This window comes from Oncorhynchus gorbuscha, linkage group LG10 (genome assembly GCF_021184085.1).
Source record: "Oncorhynchus gorbuscha isolate QuinsamMale2020 ecotype Even-year linkage group LG10, OgorEven_v1.0, whole genome shotgun sequence".
Lineage (NCBI taxonomy): Eukaryota > Metazoa > Chordata > Actinopteri > Salmoniformes > Salmonidae > Oncorhynchus > Oncorhynchus gorbuscha.
Genome location: NC_060182.1, coordinates 92,239,476 through 92,261,621, shown reverse-complemented (window position 1 = coordinate 92,261,621; position 22,146 = coordinate 92,239,476). Strand labels below are relative to the sequence as shown.

General features: G+C 44.9%; 1 protein-coding gene across 5 annotated transcripts in view; it reads right to left on the bottom strand.

Annotated features, from left to right (window-relative positions):
* Positions 1 to 21,232, bottom strand: part of LOC124046748 (synaptosomal-associated protein 25-B-like) — a 95,443-nt gene extending 74,211 nt beyond the window's left edge. For 4 of the 5 annotated variants that reach the window (XM_046367471.1, XM_046367469.1, XM_046367474.1 and 1 more), the window contains exon 1: positions 21,108 to 21,232. The gene's annotated coding sequence lies outside the window, so the exon portion shown is untranslated. The remainder of the gene's footprint in view (positions 1 to 21,107) is intronic. The other variant, XM_046367470.1, reaches the window with a different exon arrangement.
* Positions 21,233 to 22,146: the final 914 nt, after the last annotated feature.

The following is a 22,146-nucleotide window of genomic DNA, read 5'->3' as shown; positions in this document are numbered from 1 at the left end:
AACCCACAAGACCTAGTGTAGGGAAACAGGACTTCAACCCACAGAGACCTAGTGTAGGGAAACAGGACTTCAACCCACAAGACCTAGTGTAGGGAAACAGGACTTCAACCCACAGAGACCTAGTGTAGGGAAACAGGACTTCAACCCACAGAGACCTAGTGTAGGGAAACAGGACTTCAACCCACAGAGTCCTAGTGTCGGGAAACAGGACTTCAACCGACAAAGACCTAGTGTCGGGAAACAGGACTTCAACCCACAAAGACCTAGTGTCGGGAAACAGGACTTCAACCCACAGAGACCTAGTGTCGGGAAACAGGACTTCAACCCACAAAGACCTAGTGTAGGGAAACAGGACTTCAACCCACAAGACCTAGTGTAGGGAAACAGGACTTCAACCCACAGAGACCTAGTGTAGGGAAACAGGACTTCAACCCACAGAGACCTAGTGTCGGGAAACAGGACTTCAACCCACAGAGACCTAGTGTAGGGAAACAGGACTTCAACCCACAGAGACCTAGTGTCGGGAAACAGGACTTCAACCCACAGAGACCTAGTGTCGGGAAACAGGACTTCAACCCACAAAGACCTAGTGTAGGGAAACAGGACTTCAACCCACAAAGACCTAGTGTAGGGAAACAGGACTTCAACCCACAGAGACCTAGTGTCGGGAAACAGGACTTCAACCCACAAAGAACTAGTGTAGGGAAACAGAACTTCAACCCACAGAGACCTAGTGTCGGGAAACAGGACTTCAACCCACAAAGACCTAGTGTCGGGAAACAGGACTTCAACCCACAGAGACCTAGTGTCGGGAAACAGGACTTCAACCCACAAAGACCTAGTGTCGGGAAACAGGACTTCAACCCACAGAGACCTAGTGTCGGGAAACAGGACTTCAACCCACAGAGACCTAGTGTCGGGAAACAGGACTTCAACCCACAGAGACCTAGTGTCGGGAAACAGGACTTCAACCCACAGAGACCTAGTGTCGGGAAACAGGACTTCAACCCACAGAGACCTAGTGTAAAGAAACAGGACATCCAACATGTGTGTGTGTGTATCCACTTGGCAGTCCGAACTTCAAGCTATTTCACAGTGAGTACTGTATGTAGGCCACCATGCCTTGTTGCACGTCCACTCTGATACTCTTCCATGTTTGTTTTTGCCCCTCACCCCCAGACGGTCCTGTTTCTGGGCATCCAGACATAGTATAGGAGAGAACAAGAACACAACGCTAGCCAGCCATACCCCTCCCTCCCCTAGCTTGCACTCGCCTGCTAAATATTTGAAGCAATCTGACAAAGATGGAGGGCAGGAACCCATTAGAGGCTCTAAGAAGGGGAAGTAGGTGCAGCCACAGCATTCTATATCCCTTTCTCTCTCTCAATTCAATTCAAGGGCTTTATTGGCATGGCAAACATGTTAACATTGCCAAAGCAAGTGAAGTAGATAATACATAAAAGTGAAATAAACAATAACAATTAACAGTAAACATTACTCTCACAGAAGTTCCCAAATAATACAGACATTTCAAATGTTAAGCATGTCCCAGTTTAGGTCACCTAACAGCACGAGTTCTGAAGATAGATAGGGGCAATCAATTCACATATGGTGTCCAGGGCACAGATGGGGGCAGAAGGTGGTCTATAGCAAGTGGCAACAGTGAGAGACTTGTTTCTGGAAAGGTGGATTTTTAAAAGTGAAGCTCAAATTGTTTTGGCACAGACCTGGATAATAAGACAGAACTCTGCAGGCTATCTCTGCAGTAGATTGCAACTCCGCCCCCTTTGGCAGTTCTATCTTTTAGGAAAATGTTATAGTTAGGGATGGAAATGTCAGGGTTTTTGGTGTCCTTCCTATGCCAGGATTCAGACACAGCTAGGACATTCAGGTTGACAGAGTGTGCTAAAGCAGTGAATAAAACAAACTTAGGGAGGAGGTTTCTAATATTAATATGCATGAAACCAAGGCCTTTAGAGCTACGGAAGTCAACACATGAGAGGGCCTGGGGAATGGGAGTGGAGCACTGCAGGGATTAACCTCTACATCACCAGAGGAGCAGAGGAGGAGTAGGATAAAGGTACGGCTAAGGGCTATATGAACTGGTCGTCTAGTACGTTCGGGACAGAGAGTAAAAGGAGCAAGTTTCTGGGCGCGGTAGAATAGATTCAATGCATAATGTACAGACAAATGTATGGTAGGATGTAAATACAGTTGAGGTAAACCTAGGCATTGAGTGACGATGAGAAAGGTATTGTCTCTAGAAACATCAATTAAACCAGGTAGGGTCACATGTGTGGAGGGTGGGACAAGAGGGTTATCTGAGGCATATTGAGCAGGGCTGGAGGCTCTACAGTGAAATAAGAAAATAATCACTAACCAAAACCGTAATGGACAAGGCATATTGACATTAGGGAGAGGCATGCGTAGCCGAGTGATTAATAATATAATAATATATGCCATTTAGCAGACGCTTTTATCCAAAGCGACTTACAGTCATGTGTGCATACATTCTACGATTATTGGGTCCAATGAGTAGCTGGACGGGCTGGAGACACGGCGATTCAGACAGCTAGAGGGCCAGGGCTAGCAGGCTAGCAGAAGTGCCTTAGAGGGACATCGCGACGGAAGAAGTCAGTTGTTGTAGCCCCCTCATGCGGCTACGTCGGCAGACCAGTCGTGCTGGATCAGCAGGTGTCCTTGTAGTAAAAGGGTCCAGGCCAATTGGAACAATAGGAATACTACCCAAGAAATTGACTGATGGGCGACTACAGCTAACAGTCCGGTGTGCTCTAGATAGCTAGCGGGCTGCGGCTAGCAGGCTAGCAGGCTGGCAGATGGGCATTCAGGGGACGTCGCAACGAAGGAGCCAGATGAAAAACCCCCTCGGGCGGATTACATCGGTAGTGATGGATCGGGCGGGGCTCCGTATCGGCAATAAAAGGGGTCCAGGCCAATTGGCAAAATAGGTATTGTAGCCCAAGGAGTGGCTGATGGTCCTCTTCAGCTAGCCAGGAGAAGGGATTAGCATAGGCTAGCTCCAGGCTAATTGGTGCTTGCTTCGGGACAGGGACATTAGCCAGGAGAAGCTAACTGTATAGCAGCTAGCTAGCTGCGGTGATCGAGGTGAAGAGGTTCAGAGCTTGCGGTAGGAATACTGTGATATGGAGAAAAGGGAGTCTGATAAGCTCTGGGTTGTACAGACTGCCAGGAGATGTCCTGGCTAAAGATTAGTTGATGACCACTAGCAGTGGCTAGCTGACTACTAGCTAGTAGTTAGTTAGCTGGCTAGGTTCTGTTGGGGGTTCCGGTTCTGAGGTTAAGAACATAGCAGATCCATACCACATTGGGTGAGGCGGGTTGCAGGACAGTATGTTGAAGTTGGGGTTAAGAAAAATATTTGTAAAATATATGCGAATAAAAAATATATGCGAAGAAAATAATATATACAAATATATATATAAAGGGACACAACAAGAAGAAGACAAAATACGACTGCAATGTCATCTCGTATTACACCCAGTAGATATGGGAGTTTAGCAAAATTGGGTTTGTTTTCAAATTCTTTGTGTATCTGTGTAATCTGAGGGAAATATGTGTCTCTAATGTGGTCATACATTTGGCAGGAGGTTAGGAAGTGCAGCTCAGTTTCCACCTCATTTTGTGGGCAGTGTGCACATAGTCTGTCTTCTCTTGAGAGCCAGGTCTGCCTATGGCGGTCTTTATCAATAGCAAGGCTATGCTCACTGTGTCTGTACATAGTCAAAGGTTTCCTTAATTTTGGGTCAGTCACAGTGGTCAGGTATTCTGCCGCTGTGTACTCTGTGTTTAGTGCCAAATAGTGCAGCTGTAATAACCCTAGAGCAGCAGTAATAACCCCAAAGCAGCAGTAATAACCATAGAACAGCAGCAATAACCATAGAACAGCAGTAATAACCATAGAGCAGCAGTAATAACCATAGAGCAGCAGTAATAACCCCCAGTGCAGCAGTAATAACCCTAGAGCAGCAGTAATAACCCCAAAGCAGCAGTCATAACCATAGAACAGCAGTAATAACCCTAGAGCAGCAGTAATATCCATAGAGCAGCAGTAATAACCCTAGAGCAGCAGCAATAACCATAGAGCAGCAGTAATAACCCCAAAGCAGCAGTAATAACCATAGAACAGCATTAATAACCCTAGAGCAGCAGTAATAACCGTAGAGCAGCAGTAATAACCCTAGAGCAGCAGTAATAACCCCAAAGCAGCAGTAATAACCATAGAGCAGCAGTAATAACCCCAAAGCAGCAGTAATAACCATAGAACAGCAGTAATAACCCCAGAGCAGCAGTAATAACCATAGAACAGCAGTAATAACCCACAGTGCAGCATTAATAACCCCCCAGTGCAGCAGTAATAACCATAGAACAGCAGTAATAACCCCCCAGAGCAGCAGTAATAACCCCAAAGCAGCAGTAATAACCATAGAACAGCAGCAATAACCATATAACAGCAGTAATAACTATAGAGCAGCAGTAATAACCATAGAACAGCAGTAATAACCCTAGAGCAGCAGTAATAACCCCAACGCAGCAGTAATAACCATAGAGCAGAAGTAATAACCATATAGCAGCAGTAATAACCATAGAACAGCAGTAATAACCCTAGAGCAGCAGTAATAACCCCAAAGCAGCAGTAATAACCATAGAGCAGCAGTAATAACCATAGAACAGCAGTAATAACCATAGAGCAGCAGTAATAACCATAGAACAGCAGTAATAACCATAGAGCAGCAGTAATAACCATAGAACAGCAGTAATAACCATAGAGCAGCAGTAATAACCCTAGAGCAGCAGTAATAACCATATAGCAGCAATAATAACCATAGAGCAGCAGTAATAGCCATAGAGCAGCAGTAATAACCATAGAGCAGCAGTAATAACCATAGAACAGCAGTAATAACCATAGAGCAGCAGTAATAACCATAGAACAGCAGTAATAACCATAGAGCAGCAGTAATAACCATAGAGCAGCAGTAATAACCATAGAGTAGCAGTAATAACCCCAAAGCAGCAGTAATAACCATAGAACAGCAGTAATAACCATAGAGCAGCAGTAATAACCATAGAGCCGCAGTAATAACCATAGAACAGCAGTAATAACCCTAGAGCAGCAGTAATAACCCCAGAGCAGCAGTAATAACCATAGAGCAGCAGTAATAACCATAGAGCAGCAGTAATAGCCATAGAACAGCAGTAATAACCATAGAACAGCAGTAATAACCATAGAACAGCAGTAATAACCATAGAACAGCAGTAATAACCATAGAACAGCAGTAATAACCCCAGAACAGCAGTAATAACCATAGAACAGCAGTAATAACCATAGAACAGCAGTAATAACAATAGAACAGCAGTAATAACCATAGAACAGCAGTAATAACCCCAGAACAGCAGTAATAACCCCAGAACAGCAGTAATAACAGTAAAATACACAGGAAAACGGAATGTGTTTGAACCCGGTCCGGCAAACAGTGAAGATTCAAATGTGAGACAGGCCTACATGAGATCTATATACATACGTGCCTCTTGCTATGTATCTGGAGCTAAATATTTTTTTATCATTTATTAATTATAGTTTTTAATTTTTTTATTCCACACTTTATAAAAAAATACACATTGCGTGTGTGTGTGTTTGTGTTTGTGTGTTTAGGCACGTTTGTCATTATTAGCCTCATTACAGGTGTACATTACCATGCACAATTGAGAATGTGTCTGTTTGTGCATCACCTGAGACCCTGACAGTGTATCTCTACACAAGTGACACATAACACAACACGACATGACAAACAACATTAAGCAACACCACACACACACACACTGCTAGTGCTAACACACTGCTAGTGCTAACACACACTATGACAATATGGCGTCATGGAATATTATGGATCCTTGTTGAGACACTGAAAGAAAAAAAACGAATAAAAGTCTGGTGAGCTGAGAAGAAATATAATTAGAAGCTAGAAGGTTCGAGCCCTGAATGCTGATTGGCTGAAAGCCGTGGTAAGAGACAGTATACCACGGGTATGACAAAACATTTTTACTGCTCTTATTACGTTGATAACCAGTTTATAATAACAATAAGGTACCTCGGGGTTTGTGATATATGGCCGATATACCACGTCTAAGGGCTGTCTCCAGGCATTCCGCGTTGCGTCGTGCTTATGAACATCCCCTCGCCGTGGTATATTGGCCATATACCACACCCCTTTGTGCATTATTGCGCAAATATAATTCGCCTTCAAGCATGTGCTTCACAAAGAATCAATTGACCACGGTGACACGAGACGCTACCATCTTGTTCACCAACTAAATAGAGTCATTAAAATGTGATGTCAAAATGGACAGAACTCATTTCCTCATTATATAACTTTCAAAGAGCGAGACCTGTGTGTGTGTGTGTGTGTGTGTGTGTGTGTGTGTGTGTGTGTGTGTGTGTGTGTGTGTGTGTGTGTGTGTGTGTGTGTGTGTGTGTGTGTGTGTGTGTGTGTGTGTGTGTGTGTGTGTGTGTGTGTGTGTGTGTGTGTGTGTGTGTGTGTGTGTAGTGGTAAGGCCTGTGATGTCAATGCAGTATTCAGGATATTCAAAGCAATCATCTTTCCCAGAGGGGATTACGGGACTAAAGCCAGTGTCCCATTCAGAGAGGATAAAGCCCACAGTATTAATCTAGTGGAGTAGGCCTGTTCACAGCGCCTCCCCAACCACCCCTCTTCTCTAACCCCACCCCCCTCATCCCCCCTCATTCCCTCTCCCCCTCCCCCTCCCTCATCCCCCTCATTCCCCCTCCCCGTCATCCCCCTCCCACCCACCTCATACGTGCCCTTTGCTATATATCTGGAGCTAAATATTTGTTTGAATTTAGTTACAGGTTGTCTTTCTGCCCTAACCCTCCCCATCCCCATCCCCATCCCCATCCCCATCCCCATCTCCGCCTTCTTTCCCCTCTCCCTCTCCCTCACCCCCTCTCCCCCCACTTTCCCCTCCCCCTCTTTCCCTCATCCCTTATCCCCCTCCCCCTATCCCATCATCCCCCTCTCCCCCTCTTTCCCCTCTCCCTCATCCCTCATCCCCCTCCCCCTCTCTGCACGCACGCACGCACGCACAAACACACACAAACACACACAAACACACTCATACACAAACACACAAACACACACATACACAAACACACTCATACACAAACACACACAAACACACACAAACACACTCATACACAAACACACACAAACACACTCATACACAAACACACACAAACACACACAAACAACCTAATACACAAACACTCTCACGCACGCACAAACATACAAACATACTCAGACCTTTATCTCCCTCCCTCACACATGAATACATACAACCTGACACATGCCAAGCCATTAGCCAGTATGCTACTATATGTATGTTAATACCCATCCTACACAGAACTCTATGTTAATACCCATCCTAGACAGAACTCTATGTTAATACCCATCCTAGACAGAGCTCTATGTTAATACCCATCCTCCACAGAGCTCTATGTTAATACCCATCCTCCACAGAACTCTATGTTAATACCCATCCTAGACAGAGCTCTATGTTAATACCCATCCTCCACAGAGCTCTATGTTAATACCCATCCTCCACAGAGCTCTATGTTAATACCCATCCTCCACAGAGCTCTATGTTAATACCCATCCTCCACAGAGCTCTATGTTAATACCCATCCTCCACAGAGCTCTATGTTAATACCCATCCTCCACAGAGCTCTATGTTAATACCCATCCTCCACAGAGCTCTATGGTAATACCCATCCTTCACAGAGCTCTATGTTAATACCCAACCTTCACAGAGCTCTATGTTAATACCCATCCTCCACAGAGCTCTATGTTAATACCCATCCTCCACAGAGCTCTATGTTAATACCCATCCTCCACAGAGCTCTATGTTGTTAATACCCATCCTCCACAGAGCTCTATATTAATACCCATCCTCCACACAAAAAATCAGACAGAGCACACTTCATATTTGTGGATGTGTATATAATCTCACCTATTTCTTATTGATTAAAATTCAAATTCAAATCTGGACCTCAAAGCCAGTTCCACTGCTTTTTAAAAGTGTTCCCCTCTAATCAGGGACTGATTTAGACCTGGGACAACAGGTGGTTGCAATTAATTATCAGGTAGAACAGAAAACTAGCAGTACTCCAGACCTCCAGGGGTAAGATCAGAATACTCCTTTCCTAGACTCTTAGACATTTTTTAAATAAAATAGTTATTCTGCTGTCCACATAGGAGAACCCACTTTGGTTCCAGGTAGAACCCTTTTTGGTTCCAAGTAGAACTATTTTGGGTTCAATGTAGAACCCTCTGTTTAAGTGGTTCTACCTGGAACCAAAAAGGTACTACCTGGAACCAAAAATGATTACTCAAAGGGTTCTCCTATGGTAACAGCTGAATGTAAGAGTGTATAGAGACATGAACAGTACAGTAGTACAGATAGATATAAACCCGCTGACTCTGGTATACTGTCAGTGGTCATGCAGGGAGTCAACAACATCTCTCTCTTCTCTCTTCTACAATACAAGCGCTCCCGAGCAGAGCAGAGGTCTGAGGCACTTCGTCTCAGTGCTAGAGGCATTGCTAGACCATCATTGTAAAATAAGAATTTGTTCCTAACTGACTTGCCTAGTTAATATATTTTTTAACAACAATAAATCATGAATGACTCTTCCCCCTGATCTACACCCCCACAGACATGATCGAGATATTATATAATTTTTCTTGTACTTACATTCACGCTTGTCTGTTTTCTTACTACCCCAGGTGGAGAGGTTGGGCAACAACAACTCTACCACGCTGACTCTCAACAGGGTGCTCAGCACCCTCCCGTACGACTGTGGGCCCCTCAAACACTATCATCAAGTTTGCTGACAACACAACGGTGGTAGGCCTGATCACCAACAGTGATGAGACAGCCCTACAGGGAGGAGGTCAGATACCTGGCAGTGTGGTGCCAAGACAACAACCTCTACCTCAACATCAGCAAGACCAATGAGCTGATGGTGGACTACAGGAAGTAGGGGAGCGGTGCACATCCCCATCGACGGGGCCGCAGTGGAGCGGGCCAAGAGCTTCTAGTTCCTCTGTGTCCACATCACTGAGGACTTACCATGGTCCCCTCATACCAACACGGTCATAAAGAAGGCACGCCACCTCTTCTCCCTCAGGAGGCTGAAACGATTTGGCCCCTCGGATCCTAAGGAACTTTTACGGCTGCACCATCGAGAGCCTCCTGACTGGTTGTCTGGTATGGAAACTGCACCGCCCTTGACCGGAAAGCCCTACAGAGGGTGGTGTGGACGGCCCAGCGCTTCACTGGGGTTGAGCTCCCATCCATCCAGGCCATATATACCAAGCAATGTTTGAGAAAGGTCTAAAAAATGACCAAAGGCTCTAGCCACCCAAAACATGGATTGTTCTCCATGCTCCCGTTAGGCAGGCGGGACCGGTGCATCAACGTACAGACCAACAGAGACCTAAACAGCCTCTATCTCCTGGCCATAAGACTGGTAAATGACCTATTGCACCATAGAGAACCCCAAGGGCTCTCTATGGTCAGGGAGTGTCACATATTACCATCAGTATTTATATATACCTGCTACTGGTCACTATTACTGCTGTTTACATGTATATATTATCACTAGTATAATACCACCAGTATTTATATAGTCCTTGCTTACCAGTCCCTTTTCATCTCTGTTTACATGTATATGTACTACTAGTTTATTACCATCAGTATTTATATAGTCCTATTCTGTATATCCACCTATCACCTATACTCACACTCTTGTACAGACACACACACACACACTTAGAATTAGATAGACACACTTACACTAACACCCACACACTTAGAATTAGATAGACACACTTACACTAACACCCACACACTTAGAATTAGATAGACACACTCACACTAACAATCATACAATGATGAATGTTTCTCCCCCAAATGGTTTGGGGGTTTGGGATTTAGGGACAGTAAAGCTGATCCTAGATCAGTACAAGGGCATATTTTACACTGAGCTAGCCTAACGCCACCACTTTGGACCCCCCCCCATTATGTGCGTTAGTGAGTGATCCTCACAGCCTAACTCAGCCACTAGGTCACCACCTGTTGTTATGTTCTCACCTCAACCTGCTTGACCAAACCCAGGCTCCATAAGCCGCATTAAGGCCATGGACAACAAGGAATGTGCAAACTCTCCACCTGTAAATAAACACTCGTGAACAACTTCAACATACTGTCATTTAACCGACACACCATCTCAGAAAGATGTCTGTGTGGCAGACCTTCCCTGCTTCCCATTAAAACTGGAGCAGAGATAATCTCGTGCTCCTGTCTCAATATCCTGATTTAGAACAATGAATGGGAGAGATCAGTGTGGTTAAACCAGACTGAATACGAAGTGAATCAACTGTGAAATCAGTGTGGATATCAAGCTGCTGGAGTTCTACCTATAAAACTGTATCTCAGGAAGAGGTCAGGGGTCATGCTGAAACGTCAGTCAGTCTGCCAGTCCCTGCTAGACCCTGCTTCCATTAAAACTAGGCCAATAGTGCAAAGCAAAGATAATCAAGTGCCTCAGCATCATCATCCCAATGAATGCATGTGACCCGTGTGAGTGTGAGGCTTTCTACGAGCAGCTTTCCTTCCCCATTGTTTGTGTGACTGAGTTGAAGAGTGCAGGCTTCCTCTTCATAGGACAAAACCCTGGATAATAACATAGAATCCTGCTTATTCAAGCAACAGCACTATATAGGCCTATCGTAGGCCACACAGTCACTGATGTAGAAACAAACACATTTTGAACCTCCCTACCTACATATCCCGTATACTACCAACCGCCGCTGTGCCCTTGAGCAAGTCACTTTGATCCAGGGGCACTGCTCGGCAACAGCTGATCTCAGCCTGTGATGTGTGTGTCTTGCGTGTCAGGTTGGGTACTATGACAACAATAAATAAAGAATATCTGTGTAACTGGACTAATAAAGCAAATGTTGTATTGTATTCTACCTCGATGTGGATAGCTCAGACTGAGCAGGTTGTCTCCTCTGACACACATATACAGAAATACACTGGGCTCCAGGGTTAATGCTCTGGGCCTTTTGGCTCAATGTAAACTATTAAGACGTGTGAAGGATATCCCCTTGGCAGTGGGAGACGGCACAGGGAACCTGGCAACCTTCCAGCTCCTCTTCCACTGGGGTTTCCGATTACATATTCTCTATTAGATAGGCTATATCATCATCATTTCATGTCCCTGTGTTGGTGGACCAAAGTATATCATCATCACTTCCTGTCCCTGTGTTGGAGGACCAAACTATATCATCATGACTTCATGTCCCTGTGTTGGCGGACCCAATTATATCATCATGACTTCCTGTCCCTGTGTTGGCGGACCAAACTATATCATCATCACTTCCTGTCCCTGTGTTGGCGGACCAAACTATATCATTATCACTTCCTATCCCTGTCGTGGTGGACCGAACTATATCATCATCACTTCCTGTCCCTGTGTTGGTGGACCAAACTATATCATCATCACTTCCTGTCCCTGTGTTGGCGGACCAAACTATATCATTATCACTTCCTGTCCCTGTCGTGGTGGACCGAACTATATCATCATCACTTCCTGTCCCTGTGTTGGCGGACCAAACTATATCATCATCATTTCATGTCCCTGTGTTGGTGGACCAAAGTATATCATCATCACTTCCTGTCCCTGTGTTGGAGGACCAAACTATATCATCATGACTTCATGTCCCTGTGTTGGCGGACCCAACTATATCATCATCAGTTCCTGTCCCTCTGTTGGTGGACCAAACTATATCATTATCACTTCCTGTCCCTGTGTTGGTGGACCAAACTATATCATCATCACTTCCTGTCCCTGTGTTGGCGGACCAAACTATATATTCATCATTATCTGTCCCTGTCTTGGTGGACCAAACTATATCATCATCACTTCCTGTCCCTGTGTTGGAGGACCAAACTATATCATCATTACTTCCTGTCCCTGTCTTGGTGGACCAAACTATATCATCATCACTTCCTGTCCCTGTGTTGGCGGACCAAACTATATCATTATCACTTCCTGTCCCTGTCGTGGTGGACCGAACTATATCATCATCACTTCCTGTCCCTGTGTTGGCGGACCAAACTATATCATCATCATTTCATGTCCCTGTGTTGGTGGACCAAAGTATATCATCATCACTTCCTGTCCCTGTGTTGGAGGACCAAACTATATCATCATGACTTCATGTCCCTGTGTTGGCGGACCCAACTATATCATTATCAGTTCCTGTCCCTCTGTTGGTGGACCAAACTATATCATTATCACTTCCTGTCCCTGTGTTGGTGGACCAAACTATATCATCATCATTTCCTGTTCCTGTGTTGGCGGACACAACTATTTAATCATCACTTCCTGTCCCTGTGTTGGGGGACCAAACTATATCATCATCACTTCCTGTCCCTGTGTTGGCAGACCAAACTATATCATCATCACTTCCTGTCCCTGTGTTGGCGGACCAAACTATATCATCATCACTTCCTGTCCCCGTGTTGGTGTACCAAACTATATCATCACCACTTCCTGTCCCTGTGTTGGCGAACCAAACTATATCATCATCACTTCCTGTCCCTGTGTTTGCGAACCAAACTATATCATCATCACTACCTGTCCCTGTGTTGGCGAACCAAACTATATCATCATCACTTCCTGTCCCTGTGTTGGTGGACCAAACTATATCATCATCACTTCCTCTCCCCGTGTTGGCGGACTAAACTATATCATCATCACTTCCTGTCTCTGTGTTGGTGGACCAAGCTATATCATCATCACTTCCTGTCCCTGTGTTGGTGGACCAAGCTATATCATCATCACTTCCTGTCCCTGTGTTGGTGGACCAAACTATATCATCATCACTTCCTCTCATTGTGATGGTGGACTAGACTATGTCACTTCCTGTCCCTGTGTTGGTGGATCAAGCTATATCATCATTACTTCCCGTCCTTGTGTTGGCAGACCAAACTCTATCATCATCACTTCCTGTCCCTGTGTTGGGGGACCAAACTATATCATCATCACTTCCTGTCCCTGTGTTGGGGGACCAAACTATATCATCATCACTTCCTGTCCCTGTGTTGGCGGACCAAACTATATCATCATCACTTCCTGTCCCCGTGTTGGTGGACTAAACTATATCATCATCACTTCCTGTCTCTGTGTTGGTGGACCAAGCTATATCATCATCACTTCCTGTCCCTGTGCTGGCGGACAAAACTATATCATCATCACTTCCTGTCCCTGTGTTGGCAGACCAAACTCTATCATCATCACTTCCTGTCCCTGTTTTGGGGGACCAAACTATATCATCATCACTTCCTGTCACTGTGTTGGCGGACTAAACTACATCACTTCCTGTCCCTGTGTTGGCGGACCAAACTGTATCATCATAATTTCCTGTCCCTGTGTTGGTGTACCAAACTATATCATCACCACTTCCTGTCCCTGTGTTGGCGAACCAAACTATATCATCATCACTTCCTGTCCCTGTGTTGGCGAACCAAACTATATCATCATCACTACCTGTCCCTGTGTTGGCGAACCAAACTATATCATCATCACTTCCTGTCCCTGTGTTGGCGAACCAAACTATATCATCATCACTTCCTGTCCCTGTGTTGTTGGACCAAACTATATCATCATCACTTCCTGTCCCTGTGTTGGCGAACCAAACTATATCATCACCACTTCCTGTCCCTGTGTTGGCGAACCAAACTATATCATCATCACTTCCTGTCCCTGTGTTGGGGGACCAAACTATATCATCATCACTTCCTGTCCCCGTGTTGGCGGACTAAACTATATCATCATCACTTCCTGTCTCTGTGTTGGTGGACCAAGCTATATCATCATCACTTCCTGTCCCTGTGTTGGTGGACCAAGCTATATCATCATCACTTCCTGTCCCTGTGTTGGTGGACCAAACTATATCATCATCACTTCCTCTCATTGTGTTGGTGGACTAGACTATGTCACTTCCTGTCCCTGTGTTGGTTGATCAAGCTATATCATCATTACTTCCCGTCCTTGTGTTGGCAGACCAAACTCTATCATCATCACTTCCTGTCCCTGTGTTGGGGGACCAAACTATATCATCATCACTTCCTGTCCCTGTGTTGGGGGACCAAACTATATCATCATCACTTCCTGTCCCTGTGTTGGCAGACCAAACTATATCATCATCACTTCCTGTCCCTGTGTTGGCGGACCAAACTATATCCTCATCATTTCCTGTTCCTGTGTTGGCGGACCCAACTATTTAATCATCACTTCCTGGCCTTGGGTTCGCTGACCAAACTATATCATCATCACTTCCTGTCAATGTGTTGGTGGACTAAACTATATCACTTCCTGTCCCTGTGTTGGCGGACCAAACTATATCCTCATCATTTCCTGTTCCTGTGTTGGCGGACCCAACTATATCATCATCACTTCCTGTCCCTGTGTTGGGGGACCAAACTATATCATTATCACTCCATGTCCCTGTGTTGGCGGACCAAACTATATCATCATCACTTCCTGTCACTGTGTTGGCAGACTAAACTATATCACTTCCTGTCCCTGTGTTGGCGGACCAAACTATATCATCATCACTTCCTGTCACTGTGTTGGCAGACTAAACTATATCACTTCCTGTCCCTGTGTTGGCGGACCAAACTATATCATCATCACTTCCTGTCCCTGTGTTGGCGAACCAAACCATATCATCACCACTTCCTGTCCCTGTGTTGGCGAACCAAACTATATCATCATCACTTCCTGTCCCTGTGTTGGTGGACCAAACTATCATCACCACTTCCTGTCCCTGTGTTGGCGAACCAAACTATATCATCATCACTTCCTGTCCCTGTGTTGGTGGACCAAACTATATCATCATCACTTCCTGTCCCTGTGTTGGCGGACCAAACTATATCATCATCACTTCCTGTCCCTGTGTTGGTGGACCAAACTATATCTTCATCACTTCCTCTCACTGTGTTGGCGGACTAGACTATGTCACTTCCTGTCCCTGTGTTGGGGGACCAAACTATATCATTATCACTCCATGTCCCTGTGTTGGCGGACCAAACTATATCATCATCACTTCCTGTCACTGTGTTGGCAGACTAAACTATATCACTTCCTGTCCCTGTGTTGGCGGACCAAACTATATCATCATCACTTCCTGTCACTGTGTTGGCAGACTAAACTATATCACTTCCTGTCCCTGTGTTGGCGGACCAAACTATATCATCATCACTTCCTGTCCCTGTGTTGGCGAACCAAACCATATCATCACCACTTCCTGTCCCTGTGTTGGCGAACCAAACTATATCATCATCACTTCCTGTCCCTGTGTTGGTGGACCAAACTATATCATCATCACTTCCTGTCCCTGTGTTGGCGGACCAAACTATATCATCATCACTTCCTGTCCCTGTGTTGGTGGACCAAACTATATCATCATCACTTCCTGTCCCTGTGTTGGTGGACCAAACTATATCATCATCACTTCCTGTCCCTATGTTGGTGGACCAAACTATATCTTCATCACTTCCTCTCACTGTGTTGGCGGACTAGACTATGTCACTTCCTGTCCCTGTGTTGGTGGACCAAACTATATCATCATCACTCCATGTCCCTGTGTTGGCGGACCAAACTATATCTTCATCACTTCCTTTCACTGTGTTGGTGGACTAGACTATGTCACTTCCTGTCCCTGTGTTGGTGGATCAAACTATATCATCATCACTTCCCGTCCTTGTGTTGGGGGACCAAACTATATCATCATCACTTCCTGTCCCTGTGTTGGGGGACCAAACTATATCATCATCACTTCCTGTCCCTGTGTTGGCAGACCAAACTATATCATCATCACTTCCTGTCCCTGTTTTGGCGGACCAAACTATATCCTCATCATTTCCTGTTCCTGTGTTGGCAGACCCAACTATTTAATCATCACTTCCTGGCCCTGGGTTCGCTGACCAAACTATATCATCATCACTTCCTGTCAATGTGTTGGTGGACTAAACTATATCAATTCCTGTCCCTGTGTTGGCGGACCAAACTATATCCTCATCATTTCCTGTTCCTGTGTTGGCGGACCCAACTATTTAATCATCACTTCCTGGCCCTGGGTTCGCGGACCCAACTATATCATCATCACTTCCTGTCCCTGTGTTGGCAGACCAAACTATATCATCATCACTTCCTGTCCCTGTGTTGGCGGACCAAACGATATCCTCATCATTTCCTGTTCCTGTGTTGGAGGACCCAACTATTTAATCATCACTTCCTGGCCCTGGGTTCGCTGACCAAACTATATCATCATCACTTCCTGTCAATGTGTTGGTGGACTAAACTATATCACTTCCTGTCCCTGTGTTGGCGGACCAAACTATATCCTCATCATTTCCTGTTCCTGTGTTGGCGGACCCAACTATTTAATCATCACTTCCTGGCCCTGGGTTCGCGGACCCAACTATATCATCATCACTTCCTTTCCCTGTGTTGGCGGACCAAACTATATCATCATTACTTCCTGTCACTGTGTTGGCAGACTAAACTATATCACTTCCTGTCCCTGTGTTGGCGGACCAAACTATATCATCATCACTTCCTGTCACTGTGTTGGCAGACTAAACTATATCACTTCCTGTCCCTGTGTTGGCGGACCAAACTATATCATCATCACTTCCTGTCCCATAGTGTTGGCGAACCAAACCATATCATCATCACTTCCTGTCCCTGTGTTGGTGGACCAAACTATATCATCATCACTTCCTGTCCTTGTGTTGGCGGACCAAACTATATCATCATCACTTCCTGTCCCTGTGTTGGTGGACCAAACTATATCATCATCACTTCCTGTCCCTGTGTTGGCGGACCAAACTATATCTTCATCACTTCCTTTCACTGTGTTGGCGGACTAAATTATGTCACTTCCTGTCCCTGTGTTGTGGATTAAACTATATCATCATCACTTCCTGTCCCTGTGTTGGCGGACCAAACTATATCATCATCACTCACTGTCCCTTTGTTGAAGGACCCGACTATATCATCATCACTTCCTGTCCCTGTGTTGGCAGACCAAACTATATCATCATCACTTCCTGTCCCTGTGTTGGCGGACCAAACTATATCATCATCACTTCCTGTCCCTGTGTTTGCGGACCCAACTATATCATCATCACTCCATGTACCTGTGTTGGCAGACCCAACTATATCATCATCACTCACTGTCCCTTTGTTGAAGGACCCGACTATATCATCATCACTTCCTGTCCCTGTGTTGGCAGACCAAACTATATCATCATCACTCCATGTCCCTGTGTTGGACGAACCAAACTATATCATCATCACTTCCTGTCCCTGTGTTGGTGGACCAAACTATATCATCATCACTTCCTGTCCCTGTGTTGGCGGACCAAACTATATCATCATCACTTCCTGTCCCTGTGTTGGTGGACCAAACTATATCATCATCACTTCCTGTCCCTGTGTTGGTGGACCAAACTATATCTTCATCACTTCCTCTCACTGTGTTGGCGGACTAGTCTATGTCACTTCCTGTCCCTGTGTTGGTGGACCAAACTATATCTTCATCACTTCCTTTCACTGTGTTGGCGGACTAAACTATGTCACTTCCTGTCCCTGTGTTGTGGATTAAACTATATCATCATCACTTCCTGTCCCTGTGTTGGCGGACCAAACTATATCATCATCACTTCCTGTCCCTGTGTTTGCGGACCCAACTATATCATCATCACTTCCTGTCCCTGTGTTGGGGGACCAAACTATATCATCATCACTTCCTGTCCCTGTGTTGGCAGACCAAACTATATCATCATCACTTCCTTTCACTGTGTTGGTGGACTAGACTATGTCACTTCCTGTCCCTGTGTTGGTGGATCAAACTATATCATCATCACTTCCCGTCCTTGTGTTGGGGGACCAAACTATATCATCATCACTTCCTGTCCCTGTGTTGGGGGACCAAACTATATCATCATCACTTCCTGTCCCTGTGTTGGCAGACCAAACTATATCATCATCACTTCCTGTCCCTGTTTTGGCGGACCAAACTATATCCTCATCATTTCCTGTTCCTGTGTTGGCAGACCCAACTATTTAATCATCACTTCCTGGCCCTGGGTTCGCTGACCAAACTATATCATCATCACTTCCTGTCAATGTGTTGGTGGACTAAACTATATCAATTCCTGTCCCTGTGTTGGCGGACCAAACTATATCCTCATCATTTCCTGTTCCTGTGTTGGCGGACCCAACTATTTAATCATCACTTCCTGGCCCTGGGTTCGCGGACCCAACTATATCATCATCACTTCCTGTCCCTGTGTTGGCAGACCAAACTATATCATCATCACTTCCTGTCCCTGTGTTGGCGGACCAAACGATATCCTCATCATTTCCTGTTCCTGTGTTGGAGGACCCAACTATTTAATCATCACTTCCTGGCCCTGGGTTCGCTGACCAAACTATATCATCATCACTTCCTGTCAATGTGTTGGTGGACTAAACTATATCACTTCCTGTCCCTGTGTTGGCGGACCAAACTATATCCTCATCATTTCCTGTTCCTGTGTTGGCGGACCCAACTATTTAATCATCACTTCCTGGCCCTGGGTTCGCGGACCCAACTATATCATCATCACTTCCTTTCCCTGTGTTGGCGGACCAAACTATATCATCATTACTTCCTGTCACTGTGTTGGCAGACTAAACTATATCACTTCCTGTCCCTGTGTTGGCGGACCAAACTATATCATCATCACTTCCTGTCACTGTGTTGGCAGACTAAACTATATCACTTCCTGTCCCTGTGTTGGCGGACCAAACTATATCATCATCACTTCCTGTCCCATAGTGTTGGCGAACCAAACCATATCATCATCACTTCCTGTCCCTGTGTTGGTGGACCAAACTATATCATCATCACTTCCTGTCCTTGTGTTGGCGGACCAAACTATATCATCATCACTTCCTGTCCCTGTGTTGGTGGACCAAACTATATCATCATCACTTCCTGTCCCTGTGTTGGCGGACCAAACTATATCTTCATCACTTCCTTTCACTGTGTTGGCGGACTAAATTATGTCACTTCCTGTCCCTGTGTTGTGGATTAAACTATATCATCATCACTTCCTGTCCCTGTGTTGGCGGACCAAACTATATCATCATCACTCACTGTCCCTTTGTTGAAGGACCCGACTATATCATCATCACTTCCTGTCCCTGTGTTGGCAGACCAAACTATATCATCATCACTTCCTGTCCCTGTGTTGGCGGACCAAACTATATCATCATCACTTCCTGTCCCTGTGTTTGCGGACCCAACTATATCATCATCACTCCATGTACCTGTGTTGGCAGACCCAACTATATCATCATCACTCACTGTCCCTTTGTTGAAGGACCCGACTATATCATCATCACTTCCTGTCCCTGTGTTGGCAGACCAAACTATATCATCATCACTCCATGTCCCTGTGTTGGACGAACCAAACTATATCATCATCACTTCCTGTCCCTGTGTTGGTGGACCAAACTATATCATCATCACTTCCTGTCCCTGTGTTGGCGGACCAAACTATATCATCATCACTTCCTGTCCCTGTGTTGGTGGACCAAACTATATCATCATCACTTCCTGTCCCTGTGTTGGTGGACCAAACTATATCTTCATCACTTCCTCTCACTGTGTTGGCGGACTAGTCTATGTCACTTCCTGTCCCTGTGTTGGTGGACCAAACTATATCTTCATCACTTCCTTTCACTGTGTTGGCGGACTAAACTATGTCACTTCCTGTCCCTGTGTTGTGGATTAAACTATATCATCATCACTTCCTGTCCCTGTGTTGGCGGACCAAACTATATCATCATCACTTCCTGTCCCTGTGTTTGCGGACCCAACTATATCATCATCACTTCCTGTCCCTGTGTTGGCAGACCAAACTATATCATCATCACTCCATGTCCCTGTGTTGGCGGACCAAACTATATCATCATCACTCCATGTCCCTGTGTTGGCGGACCAAACTATATCATCATCCCTTCCTGTTAATGGGTGGAGGCTGTCCTCTTTGAACCTTATAAAGATACACATGTTCTCTTCCAGCGACATGAGTGATCTTCTGGCAGCATGCGTGGGTGGACTAGGTGCAAATGTCATATAACTCATGTAATATTGTCACATTCACTTTTGCTTGAGAACTGCTTGACATTACACAGCCACGTGCACTAAACTAAACAAAACAGACTGATTCTTGATCTCCATATATACTAACATTTGAACCTAAATTATTACAAAGAAAGGTCAATTGCAATATCGCACCATCTTACCAATTATGTATAAACAGCATCTTGACATTTGTTTTCAGAGAACAACCTAAAGGAGGTAAAGGCTGAATGAACCATTTCTGTGAGATAAACGATTAAAAAAACAGGTCTAGCTTGCAAATGTTTTTTCTCCCTAACAATTCACACGATTGGTATCTCGTGCAGATTTAGAAACAAACCTTCACTAACGCTCTCAACGTTTCTGTAGCGTAGCCTGTGGTTTACCGGGCTGTTTCTGGAATGAGCGCTCAAGCGCTGTCCGTGGTTCTGAAAATGACCACACTCGTACCGCGCGCTCATTGCAACATTCAACACCGTTGATAAGCAGCTTTATCACGGGTGAATTAAAATGGGACGTTACACGAATATAAATCCTTACTCTGTCTTCAACAACATAGTCGGATTTGATACCGATGTGAAAGTAATTTATTTTGACGAAACTAAAGAATACTATATTGAAAGTGGTTGAGATAGACTTTACAAACCCTAATTTACAAAATAATCGGCGACACCACACTGTTTTGAAACTTGGCTCAGCCATTAAAAATAATCTCTTATTTTATTTAATTAAATAACCTATTTTTTTTTATCTCAACTGAATCGTTCAGAAACATACCTGAAGTTGTTTTCAGTGGACCGTCGTCAGTTCAGGACTGGAAAATGTCTCCTTGGTGCTACCCCCACCTTCTAGTTCCTACTGCTGCCTCGCTTCAAAAGGATTGCCTTCGGAGGAAACTCCGCCCCGCCTGCAAGCGACACCCTCAACAAAGATGGTTGCGCTCTCTGACGTCACAAGCCCGTAATGAAGATGAGGCTCACAGCTTGATGTTTAGGCATTAGTGGTTACTGATAATAAAGTATAACCAGGTAAAAAGTTAAACGGTAGGTGACTGATATACACTGCCCTGCTGTTTGTGGAGGAGGTAGTTCGACTCGTAGGGATGTTGGGAACTTGTAACAGATTCTAAATAATACAGACAACTCACGATAAAAGCCATGTCCAAAAAAAGCAACTTCCTTTTTTGAGTACCTGTGACCCATCATGTTAACCACCGGCTGGAGATTGGCTCTGTGATTCTGTCATCCTCTAGACAGGCGTTACTGGTCTCCATGAAGAGAAGCAGGTCTCTGTAGCCCAGTGCTGTAGAGTCAGTAAGAGAGTAAAGCGAAGGAGAGATGAATAGGTCTCTATCTCTCTCTTTCTCATTCTCTCTCTCTATATCTTTCTCGTTCTCTCTTTCTCTCTCTTTCCCTTTTTACCTCTCTCTCTCTCTCTTAATACTCTTTCTCTTTCTCTGTATCTCTCTCTCTCTCTTTCTCTCTCTCTCTCTGTATCTCTCTCTCTCTCTCTGTATCTCTCTCTCTCTGTGTATCTCTCTCTCTCTCTTTATCTCTCTCTGTATCTCTCTCTCTGTATCTCTATCTCTGCATCTCTCTCTCTGTATCTCTCTCTCTGTATCTCTCTCTCTGTATCTGTCTCTGTATCTCTCCCTCCTTATCTCTCTCTGTATCTCTCTCTCATCTCTCTCTTTATTTATCTCTCTCTCTCTCTCTCTGTATCTCTCTCTATCTCTCTCTGTATCTCTCTCTATCTCTCTCTGTATCTCTCTCTATCTCTCTCTGTATCTCTCTCTCTCTCTTTATTTCTCTCTCTC